Source organism: Camelus bactrianus, chromosome 2 (assembly GCF_048773025.1).
Source record: "Camelus bactrianus isolate YW-2024 breed Bactrian camel chromosome 2, ASM4877302v1, whole genome shotgun sequence".
Lineage (NCBI taxonomy): Eukaryota > Metazoa > Chordata > Mammalia > Artiodactyla > Camelidae > Camelus > Camelus bactrianus.
In genome coordinates this window covers 49,842,702-49,865,472 of record NC_133540.1, presented here as the reverse complement: position 1 = coordinate 49,865,472, position 22,771 = coordinate 49,842,702, and the positions used below count along the sequence as shown (strand labels likewise).

General features: G+C 37.2%; 1 protein-coding gene and 2 long non-coding RNA genes across 11 annotated transcripts in view; 2 read left to right on the top strand and 1 right to left on the bottom strand.

The window, feature by feature from the left end:
• Nucleotides 1-232: 232 nt before the first annotated feature.
• Nucleotides 233-22,059, bottom strand: LOC141573348 (uncharacterized). Its single transcript, XR_012499025.1, has 2 exons — nt 21,762-22,059; nt 233-412 (listed from the first exon to the last, which is right to left on the bottom strand). It is a non-coding gene; the product is annotated as an uncharacterized LOC141573348 (long non-coding RNA).
• LOC141579367 (uncharacterized) lies at nt 16,555-17,721 on the top strand. The gene is made up of 3 exons (XR_012510573.1): nt 16,555-16,728; nt 17,160-17,224; nt 17,313-17,721. It is a non-coding gene; the product is annotated as an uncharacterized LOC141579367 (long non-coding RNA).
• BLTP1 (bridge-like lipid transfer protein family member 1) overlaps nt 21,355-22,771 on the top strand; it is a 175,649-nt gene continuing 174,232 nt past the window's right edge. For 8 of the 9 annotated variants that reach the window (XM_045514968.2, XM_045514969.2, XM_045514970.2 and 5 more), the window contains exon 1: nt 21,355-21,614. The gene's annotated coding sequence lies outside the window, so the exon portion shown is untranslated. Of the gene's footprint in view, nt 21,615-21,666; nt 21,797-22,771 lie in introns of those variants that run through there. The other variant, XM_045514967.2, reaches the window with a different exon arrangement.

The window sequence follows — 22,771 nt, the reverse complement described above, 5'->3', positions numbered from 1 at the left end:
TCTTTGTCCCTTTGTCCCATTTTGTCTGAGTCTTCTTTCTCTGTCCCTGTGATGAATTCTAGAGAGTGGTACAGCTCAGTCCTGAGCTACCCTTTAATTTCATGCCCTACTTCCTTCCAGGGTGATCCAATGTACTTTCTTGTCTTTAGTTATTAATGATATGCAAATGACTACCACAGGTATATCCCTAGTTAGATGTAGAAGATCACCTTAAAAATGAAAACGCATCGAATAAACTAAAGAGTCAGATTTTTATTTAAAGACACAAAGAAGTATGAATGAACTAAGTTCAGAGAGGGACAAGCCCTTATGAATGAGCAGAAACCTGGTGCTTCTTCTTCCATCCTGGGAGATGTTTGCTGAGCCTTGAGGCGCGGGAGGGTGGAGGAACAAGTTTTCCATAGTCAGGAATCTGCTGGGACAAGGAGAAACCAGTTTTTAAATTTGTTTTTTCAAGTTGTTTTATTAAGAAGAAATCAGTACTATTTGTCCATTCAAAATACGTGATTCAGTGGTTTTTGATATACTTACAGGGTTGTGCAGTCATCATCACACTCTAATTTTAAAACGTATTTGTGGTCCCCACAAGAAACTCCATTCCTGTCAGAAGTGAATCCCCATCCCCCTCCAGCCATAAAAACCACAAATCTATTTTCTTTATCTATGAATTTGCCTATTCTAGATATTTCATATGAGAGCTTTGGTAGTTTGATCCAGTTCATATAAATTATCAAATTTCTGGGCATAAAACTGTTTGTAATACTTTTTGTTATCCATTTAATATACAATGGATCAGTAGTTATGACCCCTCTTTGATTTTTGATACTGGTAAGTGTATCTTGTCTCTTTTTTTCTTAGTTAGCCTGGCTCAGTCGAGGTTTATGAAATTTATTGATCTTGTCAAAGAACCAGTTTTTGGTTTTGGTTATTTTCTCTAATGTTTTTCTTGTTTCAATTTTATTGTGTTCTGTTCTAATTTTAGTATTTACCTATTTCTGCTTGCTTCCAGATTAAATTGCCCTTCTTTTTCTAATGTCATAAGGTGGAAGCTTAGATTATTGAGTCTAGATATTCCTTTTTGCTAATATTGTTTCAATGCTATAAGATTCCTTCTAGTCACTGCTTTTATTGCATCTCACAAATTTGATAAATTATATTTTCATTTTTACTAAGTTCAAAATATTTTAAAATTTTTCTTAGGGCTTCTTTTTTGACCCATGTGTTATTTGGAAGTGTGTTGCTTAATTTTCAAATGGGGTTGGAAAAATTTTCCAGCTATCTTACTGATTTCTAGTTTACTTCTAGTATGGTTTGAGAGCACACATTGTATGATTTCTGCCCAGGATTGGATCTATCTTGGTGAATATTCCATGTGAGCTTGAGAAGAATGTGTATTCTCCTGTTGTTGGATAGAAAATTCTATAAATATCAATATGATCAAGTTTATTTGTCATGCTGTTTGGTTAATTGTATCTGTACTGATTTTCTGCCTGCTTGGTATATCAAGTAATGAAAGAGAGTTCTTGAAGTCTCCCTTGAGTTCTTTGAGTTTTATCTCAATTTATTCTCCTACTGTTTTCAGGGGTTTATACAGATTTAAGATTGTTATGTCTTCTGGAGAATTGACCCTTTTATCACTCTAATGTCCCTTTAATCCCTGATAATTTTCCTCATTCTGAAATCTGCCTTGCCTGAACTTAATGTACCTGCTCCAGCTTTCTCTTGATTTGTGTTAGTGTAGGATGTCTTTCCTCATCTCTTTACTTTTAATGATTCCAAGTGTTCATATTTAAAGTGAATTTCTTATAGACAAGAAGTTGGGTCCTTTTTTTTTTTTTTAAATCTACTCTGACGCTGCATTTCTTTTCTGTATTTTCACTGGTGTGTTAAGACCATTCACGTTTAAAGTGATTATTGCTATAGTTGGACTAATAACCATCATGTTAGTAACTTTTTTATATTAATTGAATTTGTTCTTTATTTACCCCCTTCTTTTTCTGCTTTCTTTGGTTTTAATTAAGCACTTCATATACTTCCATTTGATCTCCTCTCCTATCATATCAATTATACTTTAAAATATGAGTGGTTTCCCCAGAGTTTCTAATATACATTTTAAACTATTCTAAGTCCACCTTCAACTAATACTACATCACTTCACACATAGTGCAAGTACTTTATAAAAGTATTTCTGATTTCTCATCCTACTTTTATGACATTACTGTCATTTTTCACTTATTTATGCATATGCTATATTACTGAACACACAGTTCCTATTGTTGCTTTAAACAAGGTATCTTTTAGATCAATTAAGAATAAAAAAATGTAATGCTTAAATTTACCTTAATTTATTCCTTCTTCAGTGCTCTTCTTTTCTTTATGTAAATCCAAGGTTTTGGTCTACATAATTTTCCTTTCCCCTGAAGAACTTCTTTTAATATTATTTGTAGAGCAGCTCTGCCAGCAATGAGTTCCTTGTTTTTGTTTGTCTGCAAGAGTCTTTTTCTTTCACTTTTGAAGTTTAATTTTCCCTGTATATATAATTCTAGGTCGGGGGCTTTTTCCTTTAAACATTTAAAATATTTCAGTCCACTCTTTTTTTGTTTACATGGTTTCTGATAAGAAGTCTGTTGTAATTCTTATACTTTTTCCATTTAAAGATAAAGTGTTTTTTTCTCTGACTTTTTCCTAGGTCTTCTCTTTACTTTAAGTTTTCTGTAGTTTGAATATGATATGCCTGTGTGTGTGTGTTTATTTGTTTTTGGTATTTATCCTGCTTGTTGGTGTTGTCTGAACTCCCTGGGTCTGTGTTTCGGTGTCTGTTATTAATTGTGGGAAATTCTTAGCCATCATTATTTCAAATATTTCTTCTGCTCCATTTTCTTTTTTTTTTATATTGCAAATACATCTATCTTATACCTTAACCATTTTTTTGGTTTTTTTTTTTTTAACTCTTTGATGTTTTGTCCTATTTGTTTCTTTCCTTTCTCTCTTTGCATTTCAGTTTGAGAAGGTTCTATTTACACATCTTCAGGCTCACTGATTCTTTCCGTGACTACTTCCACTTTACTGATGGGTCCATCAAAGGCATTTTTCATTTCTGTTAGTGTTTTGGGTTTCTAGAACTTAAAAAATTTTTTTTCTTAGAGTTCCTATCTCTCTGCTTGTAGTATCCATATTGTAATATAATGTTGCTTCATGTTGCCTACTTTTTCCATTAGAGCCCTTAACATATTAATCATAAGTATTTAAAATTCCCTGTCTGACATTCCCAACACCTGTGTCAGCCCTGTGTTGCCGGGCCTGCGTGCGTGGTGGAGAATGATTTCAAGTCGGCCTCATGTCTTGCTCTGATTGCTCCTAAGTAGGTGCAGCACAGTTGATGTACACATACCTTCCCGACCCCAGAGTTGTCTGTGATCTCAAGAAGGCTCTTCTTATCTGCCTCTTTCTCTGGCTCTTTCAATTAAACTTCTGGCTGCTGTGCTATTTTGCTTATACAAAGATGAACTGCCTTTTCTTAATTGTTCTCCACCAAAATCTCAGTTTTCAATAATGGCCTTAGGCATGGAGTTCTCCTCTCTCCTCCCAACAACGTTCCTTCAGGCAGAGCTGCAGAGCTCTTTGCCCTCAGGGACTGCCTTCTCCCCCAGGCAGAACCCCTGCAGCATTGCAGTAAAACTATAGGCAGGAAATTGCTCACACCCACCACTGGGGTGGGGGCAGGCCCTGGTTTTCTCAGCCTGCTCCTCCCAGTGTGGGCCCTCTTCCCCACAGCCAGCAAGGGCTGGATAGGTCAGAGACTTCATGTTTTCAGAGTACCTTACCTGAGTTAGGGTTTCTGTCTTTGAGGGGAAACTGTGTCTGGGAAGACAGATCCCGTCTGCTACTCCTGCCTGGAGTAGAGCTCCCATGGTGGGTCTGGGAAGGAGAAGAAGCACCAGCTGCTTGACCTCCTTGTGGTCACCATAGCCCCAGACTGGGAGCAAGGGAGAGAGGAATCTCACTCTTGGTTGCAAATGCCTGTGGTAGTGCTTTTATAATATGGAACTGAGGGTGTGTAGGTAACAGAGCAGATCATGGTTCATATATCCCAGGTTCTCACTGTTCTTACCCAAGATTTAGTGTAGTTTCTTGAGTGAATGTTTATTTGCTGTATGTCCTTGGCACCATTTCCAGAGACTTAGAATGATTGGTTTTTATAGTTGTCACCAGTTAAATCATTGTTTGGTTGGAGAAGGGGTCTTCTGAGTTCCTTACTTCATCATTCTGTAAGTCCTGCCCTAGCCATCCCATGGCCCCCCCTTTTTTTTAACTGGGGCAGGCATCCAGTGTGGTAAATTGAGGAGCCACAATAAAGGATTAGTCCTTACTACCAGGCAGGAGCCAAAGAAAACTGCTTCCCCATTTTCTCTTCCAGATGGATGGTCCCAAGGCACATTTCTTATAGCAGTCGTCAGGGATAGCCAGCTTTTGTATCTGCTCCATTTCTCTCCTTGCCTGTCTTCTCCTTTACTTCCTGATCCAGTGCTTGTTCTTAAGCCTCTGCCTTTGGTTCTGTTAAAACATATGCCATGCATTTTATCTTATTTCCTGCTTGATAAATTACATAGTTTCGGCTAACCATTGCATTGCATTATTATAAGTTAACGAAAACTAGCAAAAAATTATTGTTTGGCTTATAGATTATTATTAGGATGAAAAACATTTATATTAAACTATATGGTTTTAATCTTGATGGCTTTACTCTATTGGTATTATCCCTCAAAATGCATATGAACACACTCATTTGAATTAAAAATTAAGACTTTTACTTTTTTAACAGGAAGTCAGTCTGAGTTGGCTAACTGGGATAATAATGAAGCCTAACTTCACTAATTAGGTTCAGAGTAGACATTTTCTAAACAAGCTTAATCTGAAGCTCTAAGGTTTTGGCAAAACATATTTGAAGCACATAGCGTGATAAAACATTTTATCAAACATATTATATGGAAAATGTGCTGATGTTAATATTTCAATTTTCTCTTTTTTTGAATATAATGGGTTAAGCAAGGTGACTACATGAAAAAATATATAGTTAATATCATTTGAGTAATTTTGGTAAATTCCTTTTGGAATAAATGACTAATAACTAGAAAACACATCGTTTTGCAACTCAAGAGGTTTGTGATTGGTTTTTAATTCTAATTCATAATCAAAGAAATAATTTCTGATAATAGACTATAATTTTTTTTGGCACGTAACTCTGAAGAATTTCAAAGAATTAAGTGATATTGATGTAATAAAACTTCTTTCATCCCTATTTCCCTCTTCCTATCAGCAAGGTTTCTCAGAGCCTACATGAAAAAAAATAGGAATAATCAGGTCTCCTTCAAGCAATCAGTAAGCTTCACCCACAGATGTACTAATTGAGGAAAAACCACATTTTTCAACAATAACAGATACATTTTCAATACATTTTACTTCTTGTGTAATAAATTTTGTCAAAGTTTATAAAATAGTTGTTTTGGTTAAATGACTTTCACTAATTGAAATTATAATTCAATCCAGAAGAAAAAAATTAACTCTTACAGCTTTTGTCACATGAAATTTTAGGAATTAAATTTATATTTATTTTGTTGCAGAAAAGAAAGGTGTTCAAGAAAAGACTATTAAGCATTAAATATATATTATATTAGATAACATTCAGCAGGGGAAGTTGGTGAAATTACAAGTTCAGAAAGAAAAAAATGATGTAAAACTTTTAACTGTTAAAGAATTTGTCCATTTTTATTTTTAAGTGAATGATAGTGGGTGTAAATGACTATAGTATTTAGATCCCATTGAATACATTTTAAAGAGTGGTATAGTTTTATTTTTAAATGTCAGTATTTATGCTAGTCTGGAAAATTGCATCCTTTGCAAATATCTAAGCTTACAATGAAAAATTTAAGATGTTATGGTGTGAAGGGGTATGTTGCTTATGAAATCTTTTGGGAACACAAGAGCAAGAACATTTGAAGACCATTGACCTGGACCTAGCTGACCCGACCTACTTCACCACTTGGAATTAAGTGCCAAAGAGAAGGCATAGGACAAAAAGCCCCAAACCTGCAAAGTGACCTAGAACCTTGAAACAACCTTCTTTCTAAATAACTCCTGGAGGAGACAGGAAATAGCCTGAACCAAGATACATAGTGAGCCTTATAGAGATTGAAATACAGTATAAAACCAATTGGATTACAACTCTTTTTCAAGTCCTTCAATGGCTTCCCACTGAATTTAGCATAAATTCCAAAAACCTGATCACACACTACAACCTTGATACTCAGCTTTGTTGCATGGAACAGCAGCAGCAGTATCACCTAGGAGACTGTTGAAAATGTAGAATCTCAGATTCCACCCCAAACCTTAAAGCAGAATCTGTATTTTAAAAGGATCCCCAGGTAATTTGTATGTATATTAATGTATAAGGGGCACTGGTATACATGATCATAATGTGTTATAATTTAGACAATTAGAGATAGGTCCTCTTCCTCTCCTACATAGGCTTTATCACAAAGTATACGTTATTTATTAATTTTAAATTTTTTATATTGAAATAATTTGACTCGCAAGAAGTTGCAAAAACAGTACAGGAAGCTCTGTTCATCTCTAACCCAGCTTTCCCCACTGACATCTTACATAACCATATTACACTTTTAAAACCAGGAAATGACATTGAGACAGCAACTTATAAGTTTTTATCTGCTTATTTTGTCTCTTGATCGCACCATTTAAAGTTAAACCCAGTCATTCTGTATCACATTTGCTTGTTTGATTTCCTTCTTTGTACTCATATCTTCTACTCACTGTCTAGAACTATCTAATTTCTTTGTTTACTTGGGTGTTGTCTGTCTCCACTCCTAGGACACTGAAGGCAAGTAATTTGTTCAACACTGTATAACCAGCACTCACAACAGTGTTATGATTGTTAAGCGAAAGCACAGTAATTGCTTAATAAATATTGATTTGATAAATGAATGGATGGAGGGAGAGATCCAATTCCAAATATCATGGTTGATCTGTATGTTAGTAGTTGAGGAACAAACATGTTACAGCAATTAATTGTATGCAACCAGTAGACAAAAAGTTCTAGAGATCTAATTATAGCCAACAATACTGTATTACATGCTTCAAAATTGCAAAGAGACTAGATCTTAAAAGTTCTCACCACAAAAAAGAAATGATAATTATATGATGTGATAGAGGTGTTAGCTAAAGCTATGGTGGTAATCGTGTTGTATTATATAAATGTATCAAATCAACAAGTTGTATACTCTAAACTTATAGAATGTTGTATGTCAATTGATGATACCAAAAAAAAATTATAGAATTTATCAATTCTGATGACCACATTTTATTGTCGTCATATGTGAAATAGTGGGAAGGAAACATATAACTTCTGTTTCTTTGTCTACAAGACAGGAAAATACAGTAATTCGGACTTTGAAAACTCTTTTCTCAAGTCTATAATATTATCCTTTGTTGACATATTGTGATTAAATATGTGCAAAATGTCTTTAGGAGGAGGATAGCATACACTCATAAAGAAGTTTTTTCCAGGAGATAATTTTCAGTTCTGCCTCTTTTTAACTGGACATGGGCAGCTACTTTTTGAAATTGTATCAGAAAGTTGCTTTTTTCAGACAAGGAGGAAATGACACTGATAGGGAAGAAAAAGCATTTCAAGGAAAGTAAATTATGGTCATTATGCTAGTTAATATTGAAAATAGTGACTTTTACTGGCTTTGATTTTTACTGCTACCAGAGGAATCTGGTGTCTCTGCAAAGATGAATATTTTTGTTTACATCTTTATTTTCATAAATCTTGATACAATGTCTGCACTTTGGATTTCATGATAAGTCTGACTGCATTATAAACATTTTCTACTTAAGGCTTCATTTGAAAACTCCTTAACGAAACCAGTTTTCAATAGCTAAATACCAGGGCATATGTAGGTGTCAGTTTTGCACTACTTTTTATATTGTTTTTGAAAGACATCTGCTTTTATCTCTCTGCTATCCTAATTGTAGATTGCCATATCTTCTTGTGAGGAACAAATGAATTAATGTGTATAAAGAGCTTAGGAAAAAGATATTGGCACATGCTAAGTGCTCAATATGTAATATGAAAATTAATCAAAGTAAACCTCACTAAAATGTTATCAGGAGGCCAGAAGGGGGAGCTCTCACACACATACCACTTGACATCAATGCACATGGCAACAAGAAGGGACTTATTTTGCATCTCTGGCAGGAAGTGACACTACTTTGCTACCACCAGTAGGAATTAAAAAGACTTTGTCCTTGTCTGGCATCATCTCAGCCAATGAGAGACTGTCACAATTCAGCCATGAAAAGCCATTATACTTGGAACTCCCAGTTTCCCCTCATACACTGTTTAAATTCTTCTCTATGAAATAGTTTCCTCTCTGCTTTATCAGACTTATATGTGCTTCACCACTGTTGCATACATTGAACTGCAATTCTTTGCTGCTCCTAAATAAATCCGTTTTGCTGGTAAAAATAACTGGCTGTTGTATTGTTTTAGGTTAACATGGAGATCTGACCAAGATCCAGAGAAGAGCCACAGTGGGTACAGGTGTCGGTACCCACAGAGTCCAGTGAGTCCATTGCTTACTTGCTGACCCTGGAATTTGAGGGTGAGTTCTTCTGGATTTGAGCTCTGATCTTTTTGAGTTTTGAAGTCCTCCAGGCTTTAATTGGAATCTGTTTAATGGTGTTGTCCTTTTTTGTTAAGGCCTTGTTTTGTCTGTGACCACTCATTTGACATTTCAACCTGACTCTTTTGAATCAGGCTGGGACTGTGCTAACTTTCAGTCCAACTCCTTTTGGAACTAGGCTATTCCTGTTAGAACTGCGCTGTTCAGCCTTTGGCCTGACTCTTTAGGGATCAGGTTGCTCCTATTGGAAGTGTGCTGGTGTTTGACCTGCAAGCTGTTTAAGAATTATTATTTTGCTCTAGAGAAAAACCTATGAAAGATGGGATCCTAGTTATCTAAATGTTTTGAGGGTGCACTCCTTGCCCCCTTCAGGGAACCAGGTCAATTTTATGTTTAAAAACTGTGGTACCTCCTCTTGTGCATTTCTAACTAAATGGACCAACTTAACCAAAAGTGATTTAGAGCATCAATGGCCATCATGGGGAGCTTTGAACTCTCCAAATTTACCTTTCATAAAACTGTGTTCATTTGACAGCTATAGTTCTGAAATCCTCAAAACTGAATTGGACAACTATTTTGATTGGTATTTTGAGGCTTCCAAATGTTATCAGGTCTAAATTTGCCTCTCTGTAACATACAGCGGTTAAATTACCTGAGGTAAACAAACAATTAAAGAAGGACAAAATGGCTTCCAAAGCCTCATGTTTGTCTCCCCAGGCTTCTTTGTCTCAGGCCCTGTCTCCAGGCCATCCTCCTCCTCCTCTGACTCTATCAGAACCTTCCCCTTTAATGTTAAATCTTCTAAATAAAGCCCAAGTTTCTTTTTTTCAAATTAAATCCAAATAAAGCCCAAATTTTTTTTTAATTGAAGTATAGTCAATTACAATGTGTCATTTTCTGATGTACAGTGTAATGACCCAGTCATGAATATATATGTTCATTTTCATATTCTTCGTCATTATAGGTTACTACAAGATATTGAATATAGTTCCCAGTGCTATACAGAAAAAATTGTTTTTTTAATCTATTTTATATATAGTAGTTAATATTTGCAGAGCTACAGTAATCAAACTCCCAATTTATTCCTTCCCACCCTGTTTCTCTCCAGTAACCATAAGTTTGTTTACTATGTCTGTGATTCTCTTTCTGATTTGTAGATAAGTTCATTAGTGTCTTCTTTTTTCTTTTTTTTTTCCAGATTCCACATATGAGTGACATTATATGGTATTTTTTCTTTCTCTTTCTGTCTTACTTCACTTAGAATAACTATCTCCAGATCCATCCATGTTGCTGTAAATGGAATTATTTTATTCTTTTTTATGGCTAAGTAGTATTCCATTGTATAAATATACCACAGCTTTTTAATCCAGTCATCTGTCCATGGACATTTAGGTTGCTTCCATGTCTTGGCTATTGTATACAGTGCTGCTGTGAACATTGAGGTGCATGTATCTTTTCAAATTAGAACTTCCTCTGGATATATGCCCAGGAGTGGGATTGCTGGATTATATGATAAGTCTATTTTTAGTTTTTTAAGGAATCACCATACTGTTTTCAATAATGGCTGCACCAAACTACATTCCCACCAATAGTGTAGAAGGGTTCCCTTTTCTCCACACCCTCTCTAGCATTTATCATTTGTCGACTTTTGAATGATGGCCATTCTGACTGGTGTGAGGTGATATCTCATAGTAGTTTTGATTTGCATTTCTCCGATAATTAGCGATATTGAATATTTTTTCATGTGCCTGTTGGCCATTTGTATGTCTTCATTGGAGAACTGCTTGTTTAGGTCTTCTGCCCATTTTTGGATTTGGTTGTTTGGGTTTTTTGTTGTTGTTGTTGTTATTAAGTTGTATGAGCTGTTTATATATTCTGGAAATTAAGCCCGTGTAGTCTCATCTTTTGCAAAAATTTTCTCCCATTCTGTAGGTTGTCATTTTGTTTTACTTATGGTTTCCTTTGTTGTGCAAAAGCTTATAAGTTTAATTAGGTCCCATTTTTAAATTTTTGCTTTTATTTCTATTGCCTGGGTAGCCTGTCCTAGGAGAACATTGATAAGATTTATGTCAGAAAATGTTTTGCCTATGTTTTCTTTGAAGAGATTTATTGTGTCTTGTCTTATATTTAAGTCTTTAAGCCATTTTGCGTTTATTTTTGTGTATGACATAAGGGAGTGTTCTAACTTCATTGATTTACATTCAGCTGTCCAGTTTTCCCAACACTACTTGCTGAAGAGACTGTCTTTTCTCCATTGTACATTCTTGCCTCCTTTGTCGAAGATTAATTGACCATAAGTCTGTGGGTTTATTTCTGGGCTCTCTATTTTGTTCTATTGATTCATATGTCTGTTTTTGTGCCAATACCATGCTGTTTTGATTACTGTAGCTCTGTATTGTCTAAAGTCTGGGAGGGTTGTTCCTCTAGCTTCATTGTTTTTCTTCAGTATTGCTTTGACAATTCTGGGTCTTTTGTGATTCCATATGAATTTTATGATTATTTGTTCTGGTTCTGTGAAAAATGTCATGGGTAATTTGATAGGGGTCACATTTGATCTGTTGATTGCTTTGGGTAGTATGGCCATTTTAACAATATTAATTCTTCTAATCTAAGAGCATGGGATATCTTTCCATTTCTTTAATTTATCTTTAATTTCCTTAATCAGTGTTTTGTAGTTCTCCATGTATAAGTGTTTCACCTCCTTGGTAAGATTTATTCTTAAGTATCTGTTTTGGATGCAATTTTAAAAGGGAATGTTTCTTTACTTTCTTTTCCTGATATTTCATTGTTAGTGTAAAGAAATGCAACTGATTTTTGTATGTTAATCTTGTATCCTCTACCTTGCCAAATTCTTTTTTATCAGCTCTAGTAGTTTTTGTGTGGAGTAAAGCCCAAATTTCTTATGTTTCCTGAACTAAGGCCAATTTGTGAGCCATAATTAAAGCACTTCCTAAAGTAACTGAAGACTCCCTTAGGTTTGCTGAAAGCCTTTAATATAGTTATTTAAACCTACTAACCTGGTTTCTCAGATTTATATCACTTGGTGCACATGCTTGTTGGTGAAGGTTAAGCCAAACATTGGGTGAAACTAGCCCTATGGGAACATCCTGGAGGGGATTAGAAAAGCAAACCCCTACTGAAAACCTCATCAGCCAAGTATAGTAGCCTTTCCTAAGCCTGTTATGGGAACAAAATTCAGGCTTGCACACAAAATTCTGATGAAACTGTCCATGACTATTGTAATCAACTTCAGATTATCTTTAAAGAAAATTCTGGTCTTCCTTCAGTGGTTGGTTCCACTAGGGTAGCTTTTAACTCCATATTTATTAACAGGGTGAAGAGGGATGTTTCTCTTTTAGTTAAAAGGACCAGGATGAAATAGGAAACTATTTAGTTAATTTGGCAAATCAGGTCACTCACACCTTAGCTGAGTCACCAAAAAGAAAGACTACTAAAATTCTTAATTTTCAGCTTGGTCATTAGAGGTCCCTAAATAAAACCCCAAACCTTCTAGTTTCTGCCTGTTGCAAAGAGCCAGGACATTGGAAAAAAGATTGTTACAAATTTAAGTGTTTCATGCCCTCTAACTAGCCTTTGCAATGTTCTCTTAATTCCCAATGAGAGTGCCCTAAGGAACTACAGGGGCTCTACCCAATCCTCCCTGTTAATCAGCTCAGAGAAATAACTCTCCATATTAGGAATGAGTTTCTCTCTGTCCTAATTGACACCAGAGCCACACTCTTGGTGCTCAACCCCACTGCTATAAAACATCCCCTGCCTTGGAGTATTAAAGGAGTTCAAATAGCGGGGGGTGGGGGGGGTGGGGGGGGTGTCTCTAATAAAACTCAGCTGGTTCTTATCTCTGACTCTATTCCCTTTTGTTTAGTCCCTTTGACAATAGGCATCAAAATAGCCAACCAGGTGGATTAAACAACACTCACATCTTTTAATTGCTCTGTCTTTGATGGTGCTGGAGCTGATTCCGGAAACACGGATCATTTGTCCCTGTTGAATCAGCTATCACTCTCCTTATGGGCAACATCTCAAACTGATGTTGGCAAAAGTCACAGTGCACCTCCCATCAAGATTCAAGTCGATCCCTCAAAATCTCTTCCCAGAATTAATCAATATCCTGTAAATAAAGATGCCCTTTGAGATATAAGGCCCATAATAGAAAGTGTCAAGGCTCAGGGACTCATCGTGCACTAGTTCCTGTAATACTCCTATTTTACCTGTGGGAAAACCCAAGGGTGGAGGATGGAACTTTGTCCAGGACCTCCAAGGAATAAACAAAACTGTTATCCCTCAATGCCCAGTTGTTGCTAACCTCCACATGCCGCTAACATCCATTCCCCACTGGAAGCAAATTTTTCACTGTAATTGATCTGTGCAGTACATTTTCAGTATTCCAGTTGATAAGGCTGACCAGTGTCTTTTGCCTTCACCTGGGAAGGGTGACAGTATATGTGGACAGTAATGCCCCAGGGCTTCACAGAAAGCCCATCACAAATCTTGAGAGCTGATTTGGATGTAAAAAGTTTTCTGTAGGTTCAACTTTGTTACGATATGTAGATGATTTGCTTCTATGGCCTTCTTCTCAAACCTCCTCACAGGAAGACATTCATCCACCTGCTAAAACTGTGGCCCTACAGGGACATTAAAGTCTCCAAAGAAAAACGGCAGTTTGCTCAAACTCAGGTGCACTAGTTCTGATCTCAGAACAAGGATTATATTTGGATCCAGGTAGGCTTCATGGCATCCTGAACTTCCCCAAACCAAAACTAAGTGCTGATTATGAGATTTTTCTTGGGCTAACTGGCTACTGTTGAAACTGGATTTCACACTTCTCTCTTATGGCTCAGCCTCTATATGCTTTATTAAAAACCAGCAAACCTGACCCCATTAATTTGGGAGATCAAGATGACATAGCTTTTGAAGCCTTAAAGAAAAGCTTCATGAAACCACTTTTCCTTGGACATCCTAATTAGCAGCTTCCCTTTATCCTTTTTGTATACGAGACGGCAAAGAAAGCCCTTGAGGCCCATGGGGACCATCATTGACCCATCGGGCTGACAGCTGAACCCTGTGGCCCGGGGACATTCGTCTTTCCTCAGAGCCATTCCTGCCATTGCCCTTCTGGTAAAGGCCACTGAAGAGATAATCATGGGATCCCCTTTAACCATCTTTATACCCCATGCAGTAGAAGCCCTTCTAAATTTTTGTCACACTTAATACTTTCAGTCCATCACCTCACCTCTTATGAAATCCTTTTGCTAACTTCTCCTCATACAACTCTTTCACATTGCGATAACTGCCACTCTTCTCCTTCAAGGATGAAACCCCTCATGACTACCTAACACTGACGGATCACCTTTTCACTCCCTATAGTAATTTATTTACAGGAGATTCCTCTAACCAGTGCAGATTTTTCATCATGATTTTTCATGGTGATTCTTACCTAAAGGGAGAAAATGGTAAATATTGTGCTCGCATGCTATTGCAGGTCCTTTTGGTATCACTGAGGCAGCACGGTTACCTATATGGTTGAATTATATGCTTTTACTCAGGCCTGTATGTTAGCCAAGGTCAAGATGACAATCATTTATCTTGATAGTCAGCATGCCTTTGGAGTAGCCTATGACTTTGGGATGCTATGGAAACAATGAGATTTCCTTACCTCTAAGGGGGAAAAGATTAAAAATGGCTCTTATAACCAAAATCTGTTAGATGCCATAAACTTACCAGATGCCTTGGCTATTATTAGGATCTCTGGACATTCCAAGCTTGAATCCCTAGAGGCTAAAGGAAACCACCTCACTGATATTTCCACCAAAAACACTGCTGTCAAAGAAACCAATGGCCAAACTGCTTTCATGGTCCAAAGGGATGCTCCCTAAAATAACAATCTAGAAAAATTGATAGAAATGCCTCATAATTGGCCCCCTAAAAGGAAAAGTATATTGGAGATCTAGTAACTGTTGGTCTGATAAAAAGAGAACTCTGGTTCAGGCCAAATAACAAATTGGTCCTACTAGGAATTCTAAGATTTCCACTTCTTACCACTGTACATGCATTGAACCATTGGTCCACTGACAGAATGATAGCATTCATAAACCAATAGCAGTGGGAAGATATTAATAAGGCTGCAAAAGTGCCTGCTTTTCTTGTCCCACGTGGCCAGAATATAACCCAGAGACACCTGTTCATACTTCTCCCTGACATTGTAAACTGCCTAATGTACCATTTGAAGTTTGGCAAATGAATTTCATACAGCTGCCCCATCTCATGGACATAAATATGTTTCAGTCATGGTGTGTATGTTTTCTCACTGGGCAGAGGCTTTCCCCTGTAGGCAGGTCACAGCTTCTTCAGTGGTGAAAACTTTGTTAGAAAAGGTTATCCCTACCTGGGGAACACCTTCCAAACTTCATAGTGATTGAGGAACCCATTTTGCTGGTCAGCTACTTTGACAAGTCTGTGCTGTTTGGCCAGTTTTGCAACATTTTCACTGTGCTTACCATCTCCAATCCGTAGGGTTAGTCTAATATACTAACTGTATTAATAAGACCCAATTGGCAAAACTCATAGAGATCCACCAAATACTCTCCTTCGAAATCTCAGATTTATGCCTTTCAGAACTTGTAAATTCTAACCCTTTGAGATAGTCACTGGACACCCAGTGCACCTGACCTTTGTCTCTTTTAATCTGCAGCTGATTAAAGGAGATATATGTCAACATTGTAAAGGCCTAATTGCTTCTTTTGAAAATAACCATTCTCTGGTAGAGCAACCTTTTTACAATGTGCTCTTTGGAGAGGAAGACCTTAAGCATCAAGTCTACCTTGATTATTTCTGCATATCTAGGGCCTAGTCCAGTGTCTGGCATACCAGATATGAAATATTTCTTCACTGAAGTGAAGAAAAATAGAGACATGAAAAACCAAAATAAAGAAGACTTTGAAATAATTCTTCACGTTGTGACCTGAGGAACTGAGAGATGGTGATGGGTGGTTAATAGACTGTGGATAGGCTGTAGCTACAAAGGCAATAGGAAGAATTGATTAGAGAGATCAGCTAAGAGAGGAGGGAAAAACCTCCCACCCTTCAGCCTTCTCCAGAACACACACAAAATCAAGAGATAACTTACAAAAATTTTTAAAACTTTATACTTAAAAAAAAAAGAATGCTAAGAGAAGTGAACAAGAAAACAAAATACAAAATAAGGATAGCAAAAATTCTAGAATAAGGTATGTGGAGTGCGTAATTCAAAAGAGTGAAAATGAGACTAGTTCTAGGAAAAGATCAAATTTGTCAAGTGTTACGGGCTGAACTGTGTTCCCTCAAAATTCACGTGTTGACATCTTCACCCGCAGTACTCAGAATGTGACTGTATTTGAGACAGGGCTTTAAAGAGGCAATTAAGTTAAAATGAGGTCACTATTAGTGGTCTCACTAATAGTGAGATTAGCACAAAGAGAGACATCAAGGTCCTGCTTATGCAGAGAAAGGACCACATGAGGACACAGTGAGAAGGTGGCCATCTCATGTATGCATATGTATACATGTTATTTTACAGAATGTACCATTGACTGGAAATTTTACCTTTTGCCCTATTTAGTCTTTCGACCAATATGTTTTGAAAATCAATTTATTGGTTTTGTTTTATTTACTTATTGATTACTTTTCACATGTACACATATTTTTTGCTCTTCACCTTCTTTATAATATACATTGTAGATTAGCTCATACCAGTGCATCTAGAGCTATCACATTTTTAAAATTACTTTACAGATGTTTTTTGGCTAGTCTTCTAGAACTGCATATTTTTAGGAAGTTAATCTTTTACTTTTATAAACAACATAGTGATGGAAAGCTTGTACATTTTGGTCATGTGTGAAGCTGTCTGTATGATTCATTTCTAGAAGCGGAATTGCTGGGTCAAAAATTGCAACACTTAAAGTTTTAAAAAGATATTGCTGTGTTGTTCTCCACTGAGGCTAAATTAATTCATATGCCCACCGTCAAGGTAAGGGAGTGTCTGTTTCTTCAAATCCTTTCTAATACTGAATTATCAATTTTTGAGCTTTTTCTATTGACAAATAAATGAAATGGTACCTCAACTGTAGCTTTAACTAGCCTATTTCATTTTATGATAATGAGGACTGTCTTTTCTAGTGTTTTAGGTCAAATTTTATTTCTTTTTATGCAAACTCTATGTTTATGTCTTTTGCTCATCAGGCTATTGGTTTGCTTATTGTTTGTAGGACATTATATGCTATTTTAAAGTTCAAATCATTATTAGAAAACTGGCTTTTTTTATTATATCAAAAGATGTACAAACTTCCTCTTTCAAAATACATGTTCAGTTCCTCTCACTTTTTTATCAGCTTTATAGTGGGTAAAGGTGGTTTTCTTAAAATATATTTGACTTAAATATCATTACTTGATTTGTTCTAGCAATGGTGACTCCTGGGACACTGTGGCATGACAGAAGCTTGAATTGTGGACTGCATTGGCTGGGGGTAAGTGAAATGAAAGAAATTGGCAGGTTTATTGGGAAATAATATTGGAAACCATTAAAATTTTTTCTCTTTTTTTTTGTTTTTATAGACTTATTGATGTTACTAATTTTGTGCGTGCATGTGTGAGAGAGAGAAGGAACTTCATCTGGTATCCTGGTGTTATGAAAAGTATATAACAACTTGAGGAACACTCAGGTATGTACATAAAGAAATTGTGATTTTAAGAAATTATTAAATGAGAGTGAAATAAAAATCTGAACTAAGCATTCAAAACAACTTTAACATATTGAACTTGGCGGTATTAAATTTCTTTATGCATTAAAATACAGATAATATACTGCTTTGACATCATTGTTTTTAAATTATCTGTAAAGTAGTTGTGGTTTTACATTATTTGTTGTAGTACTACAATTGGAGAATTTTTTTTTTTTTAACATGGATCTAGTGTGGAGTAGTGAAAAATAATGGGTATTGGAGTGAGACTCTCTTGAATTCAGGTTCTGGTTTCACTTTCTAGCTTTAGTGACCTTGGGCAAGTTACTTAACTTTTCTAAAATTTCTCATCCACAAGTAGTATCTACACAGTGGGTTTGTATGAATTAAATGAAATAATATATATCAGGTATTAGCCAGTTGCCTGGCACTTACTATATATTTAACTTAAAAAATTTTCTTAGTATATACTTAATTTAGTTTTTGAAGCACATTTTATTTTACCCTAGAGTAAAGTATTTTCATGATAAAAGTATCAATGATTAGCAATCAACTAAATTTGGTTAATTTGGTGGCTATCTCTGTTGATTATTTTCAAAGAATTCCCTTTTATCTTTAAATAATCCTTTTACTATGCCTGGAATTACACCATTAGAGATTTATTCCATTCAAGCTCTTTAAACTTGAAGATATTTCTTGTTTTTAAAGTTTTTATAGAAAAATGAAATAACCCCCAAAAGGAGATGAGGAGGATAATTTCAGGCAGACCATGAAAGCCTGATTTAATCTGACTCAGAGGCTGGCCTTTGTATGGGAGCCTAGAGTAGCAAATGAGAGTAACCAAGGGGACAAAGTTGAAAGAGATATAGTTCACCTTGGCCCTGGCTTAAGGAAACAGCCCTCTGCAATGGGCCAAAAGAAATGAAGACAAAGAAAATTTCATACCTTTTTCTTCTTTAAACCATTAGACCACAAAGAAAATCTATACACAATTATTCACAGTAGCTTCATTTGTAATAGCCCCAAATGGGAAACAACCAAAATGTGCCTCAGTAGGTAAATGGTTAATCTGACTGGAACATCATACCTGGAATACTACTCAGCAATAAAAAGAACAAACTACCGATCTATGCAACAACTTGGATAAGTCTCAAAGGCATTGTGCTGAGTGAAAAAAAAAAATCAGTGTTTAAAGGTTATGTAGTGAATGGTTTCATTTATATGATATTCTTTAAAAATTTTTTATACAATTTTTAAAGGTTACTTCCATTTACAGTTATTACAAAATATTGGCTATTTTCTCTGTGTTGTAAAGTGTCTCTTTAAGCTTATCTTACACCCAATAGTTTGTACCTCTCATCCTCCTACCCTTATGTTGTGGTAAATATAAATTCTCATTTATATAATATTCTTGAAATGGTGAAATTATAGAGATGGGAGACAGATTAGCGCCTGCCAGAGCTAGGCGTAGTACAGGAAGGGGAGTAAGTGTGACTCAGGTAGGGGAAGGGGTAGCTTGAGGAGATACCTTTGTTGTGATAGAATAGCTCTTATTTTGTTTGCAGTGATGGTTACATGACTTTACATGTGATAAAATGACATGATCTATATATACACATGCCAATGTCAACTTTCTGGTTTTCATGTTGTACTATAATCATATAAGATTTAACCACTGGAGGAAACAAGGGAAAGGGTACACAAAACCACTCTATACTACCTTTGCAATTTCCTGTAATTATTTCAAAGTAAAAATTTTTTAAAAAGAAGCAAAAAGAAATCATTAGAGGGCTTCCACCATTAGTACAATTCTTATTGAAGTCTGTGGATGGAGACAGTTGCTGTTGTACCATTATTCTGGTGGCATGTTGGTGAAAAGTGAAAGTAGTTGGTAGACAAGTGAAGGGAGTAAGCCTCGTCATGAAAATTAGTGAGTCAAATGAAATGTCAGAGAGACTACTAATCATGACAACATTAAACACTTTTAGAATAGAAAGGCTTATAAAAGAAACACTTCATTTTTTATGATGCTGTCTAATGCATATCTGTAGTAACAGGGTGGGTCCTGGTCCTGGGGATGAAAGGAGGTACAATCAGAAACTTTGAGATTCCAACCATGCACTCAGTGAATTTCACCTCCCTCTCCCCTCATTCCTCTTAACTCTTTTCCTTAGCTCCAGGGAAATTTAGTTTCAGTTTAGTTTTTGATTTGAGGAACTTGAATGACATCTTGGTAATTTCTAGTCTGGAAAACTTGTGCTCAGACAATTTCCCTCTGGGAAAAGTTTCCTGTTTGACTGTAGCAAACGAATCTTTGTGGGGATCCTGGAGCCTTAGTAGGGAGTAAGGATTAAGAATGATTGAGATTCTTCCAAACTTTGCAAAAGACTACTGAAATTAGTTTCTCTGTGATGCAGAAATACACTCTAAAGAGTTAATTCAAGTAAGGGAGGTAGGTGTGTCCTGGTGGCAGGTGGAAGTAACTAAGATAGGTGTATGCTTTTCTTTTTTGGCTTTCATCCAGTCCTTTCATCAACCACTCCTGCTTGGGCCTCCATTTCCTTATATGCAATAAAAGTTAGTACAATTGTTCATGTATTTAACTTTTTCTGGCTTTATTTTATATTTGGCTTCACAGGTGTTCCTTTTGAGGAAAAAGTGGAATTCCCACACAAAAATGTTAGATGTGGTATTTCAGCCCAAGAAGGAAGTCAGAACTAGATTTTTAGGCACTTAGAATTTAAGAGGCAGTCTACTGTAATTTATACAGATAAATTAGAGTTTGGGATTCACACACACACACTACAATATATAAAATTGATTAAAAAACAAACAAACAAGGACCTGCTGTATAACACAGAGAACTATATTCAATATCTCGTAATAACCTAAAAAGGAAAAGTAATCTGAAAAAGAATGTATGTATCTGTATAACTGAATCACTTAGCTGTACACCTGAAATTGACACAACATTGTAAATCAACTATACTTCAATTAAAAAATGTAAAAGAAAACAAATAATAACAAAAAACAAGACAAAACCAAACCAGTAATGCTTAAGCGTATGAACTTTGGAGTCACACACTGCTTGGGTTCAAACCCTAGCTCTACAGTTTGGCAAGTTATTTAACCACTCTGTACCTTAGTTTTTCAGTTGTGAAATGGAAATAAACGGGAGTATTTACCTCACAGGGTTTTGGGAGGATTAAATGCGTCAATAAATATAAAGTGCTTAGAACAGTGCCCGGCTCATGCTTGACACTGTGTTAGCTACTGCTAGTATATTACCGTTTGCATTTCTAGTTGTCTTACGTGCATATTCCACAACTGCCCCAAGCAATCCGAAACCTTTCAGAGCTAAGACTGTTTTCCACTTTTCCTATTACAACTTGTACATAAGAAGTGTGCAAAATATTTGCAGTAAGTCTGTAACTCTAGGAAGTTGTTTGCTTTGGTTCACTCGCTAATAATATGAAGAGCCTTTCTCTTTAAAAGTGGTGAGCATCAAACCACTTTTCATCAATATAACAACAACAGACTTAGTTGAGCGATTCACTGTAGCAGCATTTCACACAATCAGGCTCCTTTTATTGAGAGAGTCATAAAAGTATTGCTCTCTATTCTGAGTGGATTCACTTCAAACCATAGCACTGGTCTGATTCTCCTTTTTGTTGGTGATCTGTCTATACCCGTGCTCGTCTGTCTCCTGGCCTCAAGAAGGCCATTCACTAACATTACTTGCGTGGGTAACAAAAAGGTTTTTCAAATAACGCCCCTAACCCATACCTCGAGGTCCAGATTCTGCTCCCAGCCCGGGAGGGGGGGAAGGGGCGGGGCGACCCAACTCCTGGGCGGGGCTCGAGTGGCGTGCCTCGAGGCGCCGGCCCCGTGACGTATGACGTTACCAGTTGACGCAGCCGCAGTGCCACCCGGCTCCAACTCGGACCCCTCCCATCCTCCTCCGCCCCTCTGCGTGTCAGTGCCTGGGGTCCCCTGGCCAGACTTCGGGCGGCGGGCCGGGGTGGCGGGGCAAGAGGGTGTGGATGCGGGCAGCGCTAGGCAGGCCGTGTCCGGCTCGGCGCTGCAGCTGCCTTCGCCGCCGCCGCCGCCGCTCAAGGCCCTCGGCGTCCCCGGAGAGAAATCGGAGCGGTTCTGGGCCGCCCCGGCGCTCGCCCAGGTGAGGGGACGAGTCGGGCTGATCAAGGATTGGGTGGGCAGCACTTTCCCCAGCGTCTCTGGACCTCGGCCTGGTCGGAGAGGTTTGGCTTCGTGGCGGCAGCCTGCTGCGGCGTCGACACATCTCTAATTCTTTTGCCATCCTTACCTGCATCAGGGCGACTTGTACACCGGGTGTCAGAGGTCAGTGAGAAGGCCTGGAAAGGCCGTGGCAGCCAGATGATTGGGGTCTCTAATGCAGGAGGAGCTGGTCCTGTGAATGATGATCAGGTGGGTGGGCGAGGCCCACCTGCCGTTGTGTGGGAAGGACTGCACCTGCAAGCGCAGGCTTCAGCCTTGTTAGCAGCACGGGGCTGCAGGAGATCCCATACTGCTTAACGCAGGATCGATTTTGGACCAAGGGCAGTGGAGCCTTAAAAACCTTCCCTTTGCTCCCCAGGCGTGGTGTGTTTTGCATTCTGAATTGGTGCTTGCTGAGTCTGTGCTATGGAAGAGTACATTTCAGCGGAAACATCTTTTGACTAAAGGAAGGTGAAGGGAAGTTGATTTTCCTTCAGCAGAATTGTCCCCCTCCTGCCCCTCTTGCCTTTAGTTTTGACAGTAGCAACTTAGGGACGCTTGTTAAAGGGAAAGAGTTCTTGTAAATTTCCTCTGTAAGGAAATCGTTGTTTTCCATGACTGTCCAAGAGTCTAAGTTTCAACTGGTTTCATGTTGCTGCTTTCAACTCTGTGTATAGCAATGAGCCTGATTTATTTTAAGTTAACTGGATACATGAAGTATAAAAATAGACGAATTAACCCGAATATTTATCTTATAGAACTAATGTGTGGTACATGCTTTATGTGTGTATATTATGTCATTTAATCATCGTAACAATCCTATCACGTAAGGCCTATTATTACTTTTATTTTATAGATGAGAGAACTAAATCCCACAGCCCTAAAAAACAAAACAAAACAAAAACTTGTCTAAAGTCGGAGCTGTGATTTAGATCAGATAACTGGACTCCAGTTTACAGTCCCCTAATCAGTGTGCTTTGCCACTCCCAAGAATCTTGAGAAATTATAAGGTGGTTTTCATTGATTAAAACTGTGCTGGGTGCTGGAAACAGGAAGGAAACAGAAGTACCATTCTTGCCAGCAAGGACCCAATAGTTT